Genomic DNA, 14,950 nt, shown 5'->3' with positions numbered 1-14,950 from the left:
TACCAGTAATGAAAAACAGAATTCAACAAATGATGGGGTCACTGGCTAACAATTTGCGGGGAGAGGAGTTAAAGCCTTATCTCCTTTCTTACACTAAAGTATAGTTGAAGCAGGTTAAAGATTTAAACATGAAGAATAAGACCATTAAAAAGTACGAGGTAAAAGGAGAGGTGGATATTTATATGTAATTCATGTGGCAAAAGCTCTAAGAGAATATCAGAGTTAGAGCCATGAAGTTAACATGAATTATGTTGGTCACAAGAAAATTAAGATGAGGCAATGAGATTAACACAGTAAAGAAAGAAGGGGCAGTTTTTGTTAACTGACTCTATGTCAAAGTAAACGATAAGCAGTTAGCACTGTACAGAGGACTATAACTGCATCACTGGATCACAGTATTAGTAAAAAGAAATTAACCCTCTTATACTGAGCTGATCCCTCCAATTTTCAAGTCGTAAAAAAGGGAACATGAAAATAAGGGTTCAGAAAAGCCAAAATTTGGGGCAGTAGTTTAAAAAAAAGGTGGTACTCAGAAAAGAAGTGTGGAAAGAATACAATTCAATGAATTAAAAAGTGCCTTCTACAGGGTGATGAACATTGCCACTGTAAATACAAGTACACTGACCTCACCTCGCCCCGACCCTCAAGGACTTAATGTCAAATAAAGGACTACAGGAGCGCTGACGGATAAGGAAAATCTCCCTCTACTCGACCAACAGGTACAATATGTAATATGACAACAGATGCACGGAGTGAGCTTTTAGGGAAAAAAATGTGCCTATATTCTGAACTTAAACCGAGGAGTGCACGCGAGGAAACAATAAAAGCAGCTTATGTCTTCGCACAGACCAGAATAAGCAAGATCCCGCACCTGATGTTAGTCAGTCCTCCAGAGTATAAAGCCAGACAAGGTAACCTGCCAAGGCAGGTATCTCACCACGGGTTTATATCATTTTGACTTTCTAATTATCTGTACATTTCAATCAGTGATTGCAGCCCAAGACTTTGTGGCAATGAGCACTTGGGAAACCATCAAAGAAACCCAAACCCACTCCCCTTGCTAACATGTTGACAAGGAGGCAAAGTGATGTTCATGACCACATTACACTCTAAGAACACCCCTAAAATAGAAAAGAGGCTGCTGCCAGTATTTCTAAAAAGATATTAGTAATATCTTTTTACTAATACTGTGATCCAGTGATGCAGTCCTGATTAAAGACATGGGCCTTAGGCAAAAACCATCGGATGCCAGAGGGAAATCAAGGCAGCACACACAGGTGCAACAAGTACACAGAAGGGCAGGTGGCCAATACGGGACTGCACGGTCACCGAGGGGCTGCAGGGTCACCACGGTCCGCAGATACCGGCGTAAACAATCCTGAGCCGTTCGCACGGAGGGGCGACGCCTCCCGCCCTGCGGACAGACTGGTGCAGAGGGACAAAAGCTGTTTTCTAGGTCCCTAGCAAATCCCGCAAGCGCGGCGTGAGCGGCAGGGGAGGGGAGCCCCGGGGGGACCTCTGCCGCGCGCGCACGCTCCCCAAAGCGCGGCGCTCTGCCGTGGCCCGGCCCAGCCCCAGCGCGGAAGGAACACGGACACCCGCAGGAGGAAAGAGGAAAAGGAGGGCCGTACCCTGCAGGGTCCGGGAGGGCGCGCGCCGTGGGCTTCACCAGCGACCAGGCGGTGCCAGGAGGCCAGGGCGCGGGGGCGGCACCCAAACTCCCGCGCTGCGGCGCGACGGCGGCGAAACCGACCCAGCGCGACCCGGAAGGAAGATGCGGAGGCCTGAGGAGGGGCGGGGCCGGGGCGGGGCCGCGGGCGGGGCGGGGCCGGATGGGAGGCCGAGCGCTGTCCCCGCTGGAGGCCCTCGGCGGCGCGGGGAAGGCCCTCTCCAAGCCGAGGGGAGGAGCTTCCCACTGACTAGCCAGCCCCAGGCGGACTCTGTAAATTACCCAGTTACCGCCGGGCTGGCAGTGCTTGTATACCCGCAGCCAGAGTGATTCCAATTTTGCGCCAGCCTGCCAACAGTAGTGTCGTCCAGCTAGGGCTTCTTCAGTCCCGCTTGGTGATACTTAGGGATTACAGGTGGTAAATTCCACAGACGAAAAGTGGAACAAAGTTACAAACTTTCTAAAGGCGTTATTCACCAAATTTGCAAACCTTTTCTGCCCCAGATAAAAACCCTTCCTGCAGGCTCACTTCCCTCCTAACATTCAGAAGCCTGTGATCATTATCTCTGATGAAGATGCTCCCACGGTCTCTCTTACTCATTTTTTATTTTCAGTTTATACATTATCACCCTTCTTTTAGTTTGCATTGAATTCATCTTGTTACAAGGTTTCCATTAAGATAGAAAAACGTTTAATAATGAAGCCTGTTGAACTACACTTTAACTGCTATCTGATTACTCCTGAGGCAAAATAATAGGGTATTTATTTATAAGTTATGTATATGAACTGAGCTGATGTATGATGTGCAGTATAAATTGTATACAAAACGAGAAATTTAAAAAAGGGACTGAAACTTAACGCCCAACCTCCCTTGAGTGTGGGCAGCACTTAGTGACTTGCTTTCAAAGAATATGGAAAGGAGAAGAAAGTAGCTTTATTGTGGGGAAACCTAATAAATAAACACTACCTTGGCTAGATGAAAGTTGAACAAAGCTGATAGCATGCACCCAATATGGTGTGATGAGAAGGGCACTTCATTGCTGTGATACTCTTCCTCAAAATGCGTGACCCCAGTCTTACCTTGAGACAACATCAGAAAACCCAGGTATCTTACAAAGTACCTGAACGAATTGTCAAGTTAATGGGGTAGGGGGGAGGAAAAACTGAGAAATTGTCACAAACCAGGGGAGGACTTAGAAGACAGGACCAGTAAATGTCATACGGTGTTTTGAATGGGATCCTGTAACATGAAAAGGACATTAGTGGGAAAATTAATGAAATTGGAATAAAAAGTGGGATTTAGTTAAAAGTAATGATGTACCAATGTTGGTTTCTTAGTTGTAACAAATGTAGTATTGTAATGTAAGTTGTTAACAATAAAGGGAGAAATGGATGAGTGGTATACTGGAAACCTCTGTATCCTCATTGCAACTTTTCTGTAAATCTCAACCTATTCTAAAATCAAAAGTGGATTAAAAATAATAATTTATTAATAAGTAAATAAAATTTACCCTTTTATGGTTGCAGGTGAGACAATTGAGTTGATGCCTTCAGGGCATTCAGACCCAGTCTAATTAAAGCAGTTTCTCATTTCTAATTTCCAAATAAAATTTTCATTTAAGTATAAAATATATTTAGAAAAAGACACAAACATGAGTGTAGAGTTTGATGAAAAGTGAACATGCCCATGTATTCACCACTCATATTAAAAAATAGGTAATTATCAGTTCTCAGAAGCCCCCTACCTCCTGTCCTATGTGGCTACCCTTTACTAATACTCAAAGGCACCGTTGTCCTGACTTTTAATACCAGAGATTAATTTTGCTAAGTTTTCGCCTTTATATAGTTGGATTCATACATTATACACTCTTTTGAGTCTGGCTTCTTTTTCTCAACATTAGGTTTGTGAGAGTTATTCACGTTGTTGTATGTAGTTGTGGGTTCTTGAGTTTCTATTGTATAAATATACCATAATTTATTTATTTATTCTACTCCTGATGGACACTGAGCTGTTTTTAGTTTTGATTATTACAAACAATGCTGCTATGAACATTCTTATGCATATCTTTTGTTGTATATCCTTTGCATTGCCTTCCATACATTTTCATCTCCTTAGTGTTTAAGAGATGTAGTAGTTAATTCTATTATTTTTAGTGTTTTTGTTTAGTTTTGTTTTTAAAGGCACTTAAGTGCTGCTTGGAAAGTATGCAAGTTTATATTTAAGAAAAGGAAAAGACTAGGGCAAAGCTCCATTTTTGTGACTGGATGGAATTTGGGTCATCATTGCTCAATCTACCCTCCTTCCAATCTTCTCTCAAGGGCCATGCCATTGTCATGCTTTGTTTGCTAGGCAGAAGAGCCAAGTGAGGGCAAGGAAAAGGGTGATACTTATCAGTTAGTGATGGTGCTGATTTAATGGGTGAACTAATGCCTAGTATTAAATGGAATGTTGTTTAGAGTTGAATAGCATCCCACGCCGTAACAGCACTATTACAAATAAAGAAAGTCTCAACAAAGCTTAATTGTGCATAAAGAAACCAGCTGAGCAAGCCGGTTATGATCCATTCTATGTTAGCTTCAAAAGTAATAATGTTCTACTCAGACAGGGAGGCGGCCAAAGACAGAGCAGGTTCAAAACTCTTCTTTGTCTATAACTCTTGAAACACTCACCATCATACCCTCTGCGATTTTCAAGTGATTTTTCTTTATTTTAAAACAGAATATCTACCCACCAATTATAAACTTACAGGGTGAGGAGTATGCATGACAATAAGATACTACATCAGAGAAGCAGAGATATCGTTCAGCACACTGCAGAGAGGGCCAAAAATGTCTTCACAAAGAGCTCCCCGAGGTTTTCTATCATTGGTTCCCAAGTAAGGTCTTCTGTCAAGACCTCTCAGAAAAATGCAACTCCATGCATTTCCCACATAACTCAGTCAAAATAACTTACCTCTCTGTGAAATCTTAAGTTAGTTGTTAGGAAAGTGGCATTCAGTCAGAAATATTAGTCCAAGGTTTTTAATATGTCAGTGGCTAAAAAGCATTAAAAACAACTAGTAGAAGTGATTTCTTAGTGTGCTTTTTTAAAACCTCTTATAGTCAATAAAAGTTTCGTTTAATATTAATCTAGAAATAGTCATAGCCATGAAGAATAAAAATTTTAACCAAGAAATAAGTTCAAAAGTTATGTAGTCCAAACCTCTTTTTTTTGCAGATGAGGAAAATGAGGCTCAAAGAAATTAAGTGACTTCCCCAAATCATAGTGTCAGAACTGTCAATGAAACCTAGTTCTCTGGCTTTAAACACAGTGTTTTGTTTTGTTTTGTTTTTTTAATGATACCACATTACTTTATGATTTAACAAAAGCTTAACTAATCATGCTCTTATATTACCATAACCTTGAAGTAGCTGAATACAGTAGAAAGAAAATTGAACTTGAGAGTAGGAAGACCTGTCTATCTAGCTCTGTCATGTACATAAGTCTGTGATCTTGGATAAGTTACAACTTCTCTAAGCTTCTTCCCACTTCTGAGATGTGCCCTACTCACAAGCACCAGAGATATTTAAAGGAGCTCATATAAGTGAAAGCACTTTGTGCACTATAAAGTAGTATGCAAATGTATGAATATTATTAATATTTATTAAAACGTGTTGAAGATCAGAAATTGAGATGTCCCAGCACAAAATGTCAGAATAGAACTTTGGAGTTCATTCTAGTCTAATTCTTTCAATTGTTACCAGAGGAGAGCAAAGCCTAGAAGGACTAGATAATTTACCCAAAGGTTTACAGCAACTTAGTGGCAAAGTCAAGACTTGAATGTCGGTCTCCTAACTTGCAGCTTCCAATGAACAACTTCTAATATCTTTGATAAGTGAATACGAACCACAAACCAGTAAGATGGTTTAAAATAATCTGATACTAAAACTTTAGACTGAATCTACACAGGCCTAGAAGAAATATCTTGAAATATTTTTTAAATGTTTAAAAAATATATTCAAAAAATAAAACTTTATCTAACTTATACTCTTTGTACTGTTTTGACTTGTACTATTCCTTCTTCTGTATCTTGGATCATTTACTTTAAGACAGCGCTAACGACAGATTGTCAGTGGTCAAGACAAATGTAGGAGAGATACCACCTATGCTGCGACAATGGACAGAATAGATTTCTTCTTAAGGTAACTTCATGCTTGTGGTTCTGATGGATGGAACACACAGCCCTGAAGATGAAGCTTGTGGCCAGTGCCCCAGGTAAGCCCAAGTGAGGCTACAATCCCTCTCCTTCCTACTTCTTCCTTTTTTAAGTGGACATGCTTTTGTTAAAAGTTCCTGTGTATCTGCATTAGGCAGATCGCCTGGTCCAGTCATAGTGACATGGTAATCAATAAAAAAAAAAGCAAAGATTTTCTGTCCATACAGGTAAAGCAAAAGTGATATGTGATTATCTGAGAGTTGCAATGCTAATGTTTCATATAATTCAGTCCTCAATTTCTCACAATTATTTTGTCCTCAGTGAAAGATTTGAGGGGACAAGATTATCCAGATAAATATGCAGTATTCACCCACTTATTTGTGCCCTTGCACAACTGTAACTGTCCCTTCCTCATTGTAACATAATCTGTGTATTTAAAACAAAAAAAAATGAAAATATGATTTTCTGCATTACCCATGTCCTTTGTAATTATAAAGAAGTATATCTTATTTTGTTATTGAGCCATATTTTCCCTATGTAGTTAATATAGGTAATAAAACATATATAGTAAATACAAATGACTCAAGAATAATTTATCAAGCATCATTTAAAATGGAATCTTTATAGTGATTGATGAACCTTTATTATAACGCTTCCCCCAAACCCTGTACCCTTTGATAATGCATTTTCTTTATCCAGAAGTTCTGTAGCTCTCATGAGTAGTGTGTGAAAGGACAAAGGTAATTTGGCAGAAGCTCCCTGAAATTGCATCTTTAAATATCATCCTTTGTGATACTATAATTGTTTGGGGTTTCTTGGTTAAATTCCTCAGACCTTACTGGGAAAAATTATTCTATTTCAAAATCATTTAAAAAGAAATATAGAAAACTAATTTAAAAATCAGCTTGCTTTTTTTCTGGTTATAAATTGGTAGAAGGTTTCCAGAATTTTTAGGAAAAATTGACTTTCCTCTTTAATGAGTTTCTCAAAATGTTACCAAAGATAAAGCTCCCTATTATGTACTATTATCTTACTATTTTTTCTTGCTTATCATTTCTTCCTTTAATAGTGAGAGATTAGATTAATTGAGAGTAGGGGTCTTTTCTTCCAAATCAAATGACTCATGAAGAGAAGAGGGAGAGAAGCTAGGATGGGTGTCTGGCAGCCTTCCCTCTTCCGCCCGTCTCCTGGCCTCCTGCCCCCTGAGAATGCCTGTGGCTGCCAGGACAGCACAAGCAACTTGGAGATGGGCCAGACAAGATTTAACAGTGGTCAGTTGAGATCAATCCATTATGGAACTGGGCACTTTATTTACTATTTACTAAATAGTTTGCTATTCATATGGTGTTGGACTTTTTTATAGGATGAGAAGTCTTGAGCCAATTTCATATTTGTATGTCTAATTTCCCTAATAATGAATATTTTTCCATAGCCTTTAGTGCAGCTAGAAAGCAAGCTAATGCAATGGCTCAAAAGTATCTCTTTAGAAATCAACACAAGTATTTAAAATTCAGAAGAGTGGGTGTTTGAGCTACTTTCTTTGAAGGTCATATTTTGAGGATGGGAGGGGACTTTTTTTGAAAGGACAATATCAGTATTTTATTCTACTACTAATAAGAATTTATGTTCATTTAGACCAAGAATTGGACCTCACATACATGTGTTTGGTTTTTTTTTCTATTCTAATTTTGTCTTTGCATCCAACTACAGATAGGAATCTAAGCAGGCATTCTTTTACATGGAATGCCTGACAAATATCATTTACAGTAAAAATAGCAGAAGTCTTATAGGCCAATATTTCTCAAACTGTAATGTGCAGTAGAATATTATTCAGCCATGAGAAAGGAAGATATCTTCCCATTTGTGACAACATGGATGGACTTTGAGCACAATATGCTAAGCGAGATCAAGTCAAATAAGAAAGACAAGTATTGTATGATATCACTTATAAGTGGAATCTAAAATAGTTAAATCTGTGAAAAACAGAGTAAAATAGTAGTTACCAGGAGATAGGAGAGAAGGGGTAAAGAGTGATGGTGTTTGAGTACAAACTTGTAACGAGTAGTAAATAAGCCATAGAGATCTAATGCATGGCCTAATGAATATAGACAATAATATTGTACTACGATCATGTGATGCAATAAATATCACATCAGCAATCGTATTACAATATGTAACACACTGTATAACTTAAACTTATACAATGTTACATGCCAAATATATTGAATTTAGAAAAACACCTTTAATGTGTATATGAAATCCTGGGAATTCTGTTAAATTAAAAATTTTGATTCTGGGTGGGAGCCTGAGTTCCAAACATAACAGGGTCCCAGATAATCTGGATGTTACTGAACCTTGATCCATATTTTGATTAGAAAGCTTTAGACCAATTCACTTGCAGAATATTATATCTGAACTATGCAGACTTATCATGAACAGAAATTAATATTACAAAGCAATATCTCAACTTTAACTAGAGACTTGAACAAAGTAAATGGATAGAATCTTGTTCAACATTTGTGTTGACTCCTTTAAATAGTTTTAGATTTCCTTGGGAATAGGGGGAGGTAATCCATATTCTATTTTTGTTTTAGTGAAAAATCAAGTGCAAGAGAAAAATCTATGAGGTGATGGAACAAGTGGTCATCCCTTTATTCTCAGAAGGCTGTGGCTGGCCTATCTTTCCAGAGAAGCCAACAGAAAATATTAGAAGAGTTTTGGAGATAGTATTCTAGCATACACCAAGACTACATGAGCTTGACTCATTTAACTTTCTATATGTCAACATTCTCAACCAATGTGTCATGTCTTGCTCCAACCTGCATTTGTTTTCACCAAGTGCAAGTGCAGCACAGAAATGAGGGCATAAGACAAACATCAGATTTGTTATCCATGCCAACAGCTCCAAGCCCAGATGGCTCCAAAGTAAAACCAAGCAAGGTCTTACTGTGACTTTGTGACCAAAGACTTAATGTTCTCATACCATTAATGGGCTCTGGCACTTTCTCAAACCTGTGATATTGACTAACTACCAATAATAGCTGATATATGGGCAAAATTTTCTTGGCCTTGTTTTTTTCAGGACTCTAATATACCTTCATCTTCTGGAAATGCGTCGAATCAGTCTGTTTACATTCTCTGTGAGCTTTGCTGTTGATGTATCTAAATAGAGGGCTTCTTGTTCTTTTATCTGTTGAGGTTAAGATCACCGTGTAGTAGTTTACTTGCCTTAAGTTCTCTTTAAAAAAAAACAACCACACTTCTCTGTAATCGGAGAGGGCAATTAACAGAATATAGCAAGTGGGAAATAAATTTTATTGTTCCATAATTTTCAAAAACTCTTTATTTAAGCAAGATAAGATAATGATATAACTAGAAGGATTTCTAAAGAGCATCTAGTCCAGGATGACAAATGAGTTTCACTTCCAGTGCAAAGGAAAGCAGAATGAGGGCATATATGCCTTTTATTTTCAAATGCAGGTCCAGTATCAATCCTAACTTCTAGTCCATGCTTCTTTTCTTCTTTCTTTTTTGCTTTTTTTTTTTTTTTTTTCATTATCTGGCACCATCTACATATTCAAGTACCAGCCAGGCCTCAAAATTACATCTGAGGAAGGACTAGGGTCATATCAAGAGCCTAGAATGACTCTATCAATTTTGCTTCGCCTTCAAACTTCCTCTACTCCATTCCATCATTTACCAGCATCTGGACTCCCCAGAAACAGATCCATTCCTAACTTTACCCTCTAGCATTTCCAAAGGGGCCCATATTGCAACTGGGTGTTTTGTGCCTGATTCCATGGTCACTAACGATCATGTTACAGCAATCCTTGAAACCATACTATAGAATATTTATAACCAAGCCACAGCTCATAATAGTTGGACACATAGCTGTGTCTCTGGTTTCCATTTCTATCCTTTTCCAGAATCAAAGCCTCAAAACTCAGTTACCTCCTCCACTTCTTCTATACTTCCTCATTCATTGCATACAGCATTGAGAGGGAGACAGAAGTTGGTCACGGCAACATTTGAGACCATATAATATCTTGGAAGTGTCCAAGTATAGAAATACATTTTGTCCTATTTATTTCTGGATTCGGGAGAGTGCTAATTGCAGCCAAAACATCTAGAGCTGATTTAGATTTCTCCTTGGCAGTGCGACCTTAAGGGAGCTACTTCACCTTTGGATATTTTGTCAAGTGTAAATAATGGCATTTGCTCTTAAATGTGGTTAATCACAGAAAATATGCAAAAGAAATTTGCTCTCCCCACAGGAAAGGTTCTAGTCTATATAAACACAAGAGATTATTAAGAAACTGATATTTTCAGGCTGAGTTAAGTGTGATTGAATTTTACACCATTAAATGTGCATGTTCAGTGATTTTGTTATTGGTGGGCTGATTCTTGGTATGTTAATGAAGACCTATGTATAGTTTTCTTGATTAACTCGTGGCTTAGGAGTTGTTACTTCAAGCACCAAACAAGATTCAGTTTTTCTGAGGCACTGCATCCAATATCTCAATTATTCATCTTAGGAATTAGTGTAAAATTACAGATTCCTGTTCATATGGAAATAGACGGATATGTTAACTGAAATGCTGTAGATGGAAAAAAAATCTTGCATAATGAAAGGATTGATATTAATATCTTTATATGGAAGATGTATATCATATTGTTAATAAGGAATAATTCATTCATATGTACTTGTTCTAAAGAATTATTTTAAGTAGTTTATCTCACTTCCCAAAGTAGAAATTATTCACTATACGTAGCAAATATTTTGAAACAGAAATATGCTAACACACTTTTTAACTTAAAGTAAAATTTATTTTAAAACATTGAAATTTATTTATTGTTCCTTATCATACTTTTAAAATTCATTTTCCATGTTCAAATTTTTACACTCAGCTGTTATAAGTGTATTAATTTTTAATCAGAATTGAATAATTAGGGTATACATCCACTAACTACCCAGATTAAATATTAGGTATATATGAGAACTTGCCATTACTAAAATTCCTTGGTTCTCTCAGGTAGGCCCCTTAAAGACTTTTCTGAGTTTATACACAAAGCCTAAATAGAAGCAACAATCATTTATTGAAATACTGAAGGAAATGAGATACCACATAACACATAAATATGTATGTATACTTATGCATGCGTGTGCATGCGCGTGCACGCACACACACACACACACACACACACACACACCCTGAACTCAAGTTGAGGCCTCTAATCAGTTTTAAGTTTCTGAAGCTTACAATATAACACATATTACATAAATTTATTATATTATTATAACCTTATTATAATATTTCACTATTTCTTTTCATTTACAAATGTAACTCAAACTTTTATTGAGGATTTATTATGGGAGAGACATTCTGCTAAATGTTGTGAAGGAAATAAAGACTAACAAGGACCTCACTATCTATTTGTACAGACATTCATGTGTACAGGATATCTTAACCATAAGAAGAGGGTTTAAAATCATTATAAACAAAATTCTGTGCGAGCATAAAGCTGGACAAGATTGCCACTAAGTATAGCTACTTAAAGGAGTCAGTCTGTTTAACTGAGCTAGAAAGATATGTACAATTCCAGGTATTTTCAGGCAAAGAAAATGACATACAGAAAAGCCTGCAGAGGGAAATAAAGGGTGGGAAATGTTTTGGGATTGGTGATGAGAGAGCTGCAATGAGTAGCAAATTATCTCCTACCTCTTTTCTACCCATGGCACTTTGTTATAATTTTACCTCCTTTTCATCAATGCTGTGAAAATATTGTTTTTGAATATAGATTGAAATTCTAAAGCAGAAAGGGATTTCTTAAGGAGAGCACACACAAAAATTTTACTGCTTAGAATTGCCCAAGACAACTGAGGATGGCATTAACTCACAGTGTAAACAATCACCAGGAGCCTAAAAAGTACCCTAAAGGAAAAAGAATTATCCAGTAATACGACGTGGGCAACCAATCTCACAAACCCAGTGCACAGAGAAGATGGCTGACGAGGCATGGAGGCCACTGGGGTAAGAGCTGAGACTGCAAGTATCACTTCAAACTCCAGTTGAAGCCCCATAGAGAAGGGTAATGGGAGTTTGGGATAAAAAAAAAATTGAGCAAGAAATCCTAAAGTGGAGGAGCTTCTTCAACCATTTCTAACTTAAAGTTCTGGGAAGAGAACTCCTAAACATAAAATTTATCTACTTTTTTTGCCCAAAGTACCCTAAGGGTCTGTTCCATTTACTATGACTACATAACAAATTACTTCAAAATTTAGTGGAGAAAAAAAAAATTTTGTTATGCTCACAGATTCTATGAATCAGGTTTATGACACCACATAGTATGGTCAGCTTGCCTCTGCTCTGTTCTGTCTGGGCTTCAGCTGAAAGACTTGGAGTTCTTTTAATATCCTCTCTGTTCTGAGGGTTTTGAGTCATCTGAAGTTTCATTTACTCACATGTCTTGCAGTAGACATGGGCTTGGTCAACTGGGGTCCTGAGTTCCTCTCTACTTGGGCTTTTCCATGTGGTCTCTCTGCAAAAAAAGCTTGTTTGACTTCATTACAATATGGTGGCAAAGTTCAAGGGGTAACCACCCAAAGGGAGAAAGTCAAATGTAGACTAGTAATATCCTTCCTATGCCCTAGCTTTGGAAGTCATAGAGCATTACTTCTGTCATATTTTACTTGTGGAAGTGGTTATAAGCTCCTGCCCAAATTCAAAGTGAAAAAACAGACACCCCACCTCTTGGGAGAAAGAATCGCAAGGTTCTGAAGAGCATGTCAAACCAGAAATACTGCTATAATATTTTTTTTTTATAGAAAATGCATTTTTATTTAAAAACAACAAATTTTTGGACAAATTATTTTAGTATGTAAATTTGATTTTGTTTTTAAATAGAGTCTAAAGATTTTCCTCACTGATCTTCCGTGTGAAGGCTATTACAAGCCTGGATATACTTTTTGCATGCAAGTGTGTATCTTACATGTAGGGTGCTGGAAAAAATGGTGTACTGCTACTACACATAAATTAGGTCAAGTGACACCACATATGAAAAAGGAAATAAGAGGAATATTCTAGTTAATCAGATTCAGGAAACAATCATGACACAAAAATGGTGCAGAGAAGACCAAGTCAGTAACTTTAGCTATGGCACTGCAGATTATACTGGAGTAACAGGTTTGTGAGGCTATCCTGTGTACCACACTAAAATAGCAAGAAAGTGTTATTTATATAGAAAGGCTGGAATGGGAGATTTGGAAAATACAATCTGCCATAGGGCCTAGAGAGCTCATAGAACAAACACTGTGCAGCTCTCTGTTTCTGCCCTCCTCCTTCCCTTTCCTATATCTTTTGTAGCTGCTAGTTTCTTGAATAAAGAGAGAGGCAGAGAACTTGACAAGAAGCCTGGACTCTGCTTAGGGGAATTATTAATAAGGTTTATTATGTTTTTTCAAAATTCAAACTCAATATAAATTATTATATTCCTGGAACATGGGAAAGATATATGTATTTGGAGAGGTGGTTTGGGATAAATTCTTGATCTTAAATGCCATACTGAGAATTTAGGTTTTATGCTGGACTCAGGATTTTGTTCTGTGATAATGAAGAAATGGCTGCATGTTTTTGATCAGGTGAGTGACATAATCATTTAGGAACTTAACTCACTTTGAAAGCCCTGGGCAAGAGATTGGAAACTGAGAGAAAAGCAGAAATTTTCTTAATCGACCTCCTCAAAACTGAAGTGCCTCATTAATTTTGCTCTCAATACTGTGTCTAAAACCCATGGACTGATTTGCAGGTCACTCTGGAGGCTGAGATCAGAGTATACATTACAAAACTCCCTTATAGTCCTACTCCTTCCAGATGAGTTGCTTGTTTATCAAGAGTCAGGATGTTTGTTTCCAAATCTGTTTATGGACTTTAGTCGTGATTATGTCATTTAATTAAATATTTTAAAACAAAATTAATTATGAGTACAAAATAAAAGAGGGTGGTTGTTTCTGTGAAAACCAAACTGCCCGCTTTGGGAAAGATTTAATAAGAGTTTTATAACTGCTGCAGGAATAAGGGTGAGACAGGATAAAACACTGGGAAAAAATGAAAAGCTAGAGGGATTCTATAGTCTGGTTACTTCGTAAGAGTCTTGTACTTTCAGAGTAGAGGATAGGGTCTATTAAGAGCCTTCAGAGGTAAACTTAATTAATTCCATTTCAATTCAACCACTTGCTATCTATGTGACTTTGGGTAATTTACTTACCTTTTATGTGCCTCAGTTTCCTTATCTGCAACATAGTTACTAATAGTACCTACCTCATAGTTTACAGGAGAATTAACAGAGTTAAAATTTTTCAAGTACATAAGAGTATCTGCTACATGGAAAGTTTTGAAAAAAGGCTAAGTATTATTATTGTTGTTGTTGTTGTTGTTATTATTATTCACTATGAATATGGCTTCTAAAAGAAGGACAGTGCAGACACCAATAAATGGATAGTCAGGAAAATGCTATGGCCACATCAAAAGATGAGTGAGTGAATGTACACTTAAAATTTCATAAGGTTTATGTGTGTTATAATTTTTATAACTCCCTGCTTGAAAAAAATTTAAAAATAATATTGACAAGCTATTGGTCTCAATGATCTTAGATAAGAGAGCCTTCTACGTCTGGAGGAAGCTTACATAATGGGTGATGTTAAGGGTCTAGGGCAGAGGCAGGGAGAATGGAGAATGAGAGGCAGAGATGAGAAACTTGGTGAAGAGATTCAACAGAACCTAAAAATTGTGCACAAAAGGGGAGCAAAGAATATGACCCTAAGGCTTGAGCCTGCGTACTTGAGAAGATAGTCATCAGAAAAGAGGACCCAGTTTGGGAAGGGAATGATGAAAACACTCTATTTAAATATAATTGTTTTTAAACTTTAGTATTTCCCAGGATTTGATCCTGAGCTCTCTTCATTTCTTCCCCCCAAAGCATTCCCTCCAGGCAAATTCATCTCATGACTTTGGCTAGCATATTCTAATCATGCCAAATTTCATAACCCAGCTCGAACCTCTCTGCTGAACTTTATACTAGTATATAC

At 37.4% G+C, this 14,950-nt stretch overlaps 1 protein-coding gene across 3 annotated transcripts in view; it reads right to left on the bottom strand.

The window, feature by feature from the left end:
• The window catches only part of FBXL4 (F-box and leucine rich repeat protein 4), a 73,931-nt gene extending 72,163 nt beyond the window's left edge, over positions 1-1,768 (bottom strand). For all 3 annotated transcript variants that reach the window (XM_039852919.1, XM_039852918.1, XM_039852917.1), the window contains exon 1: positions 1,632-1,768. The gene's annotated coding sequence lies outside the window, so the exon portion shown is untranslated. The remainder of the gene's footprint in view (positions 1-1,631) is intronic.
• Positions 1,769-14,950: the final 13,182 nt, after the last annotated feature.

Source organism: Pteropus medius, unplaced genomic scaffold, assembly GCF_902729225.1.
Source record: "Pteropus medius unplaced genomic scaffold, Ma_sr-lr_union100, whole genome shotgun sequence".
Lineage (NCBI taxonomy): Eukaryota > Metazoa > Chordata > Mammalia > Chiroptera > Pteropodidae > Pteropus > Pteropus medius.
Note: the sequence above shows the minus strand (reverse complement) of the source record. Positions and strands in the feature narration are given on the sequence as shown.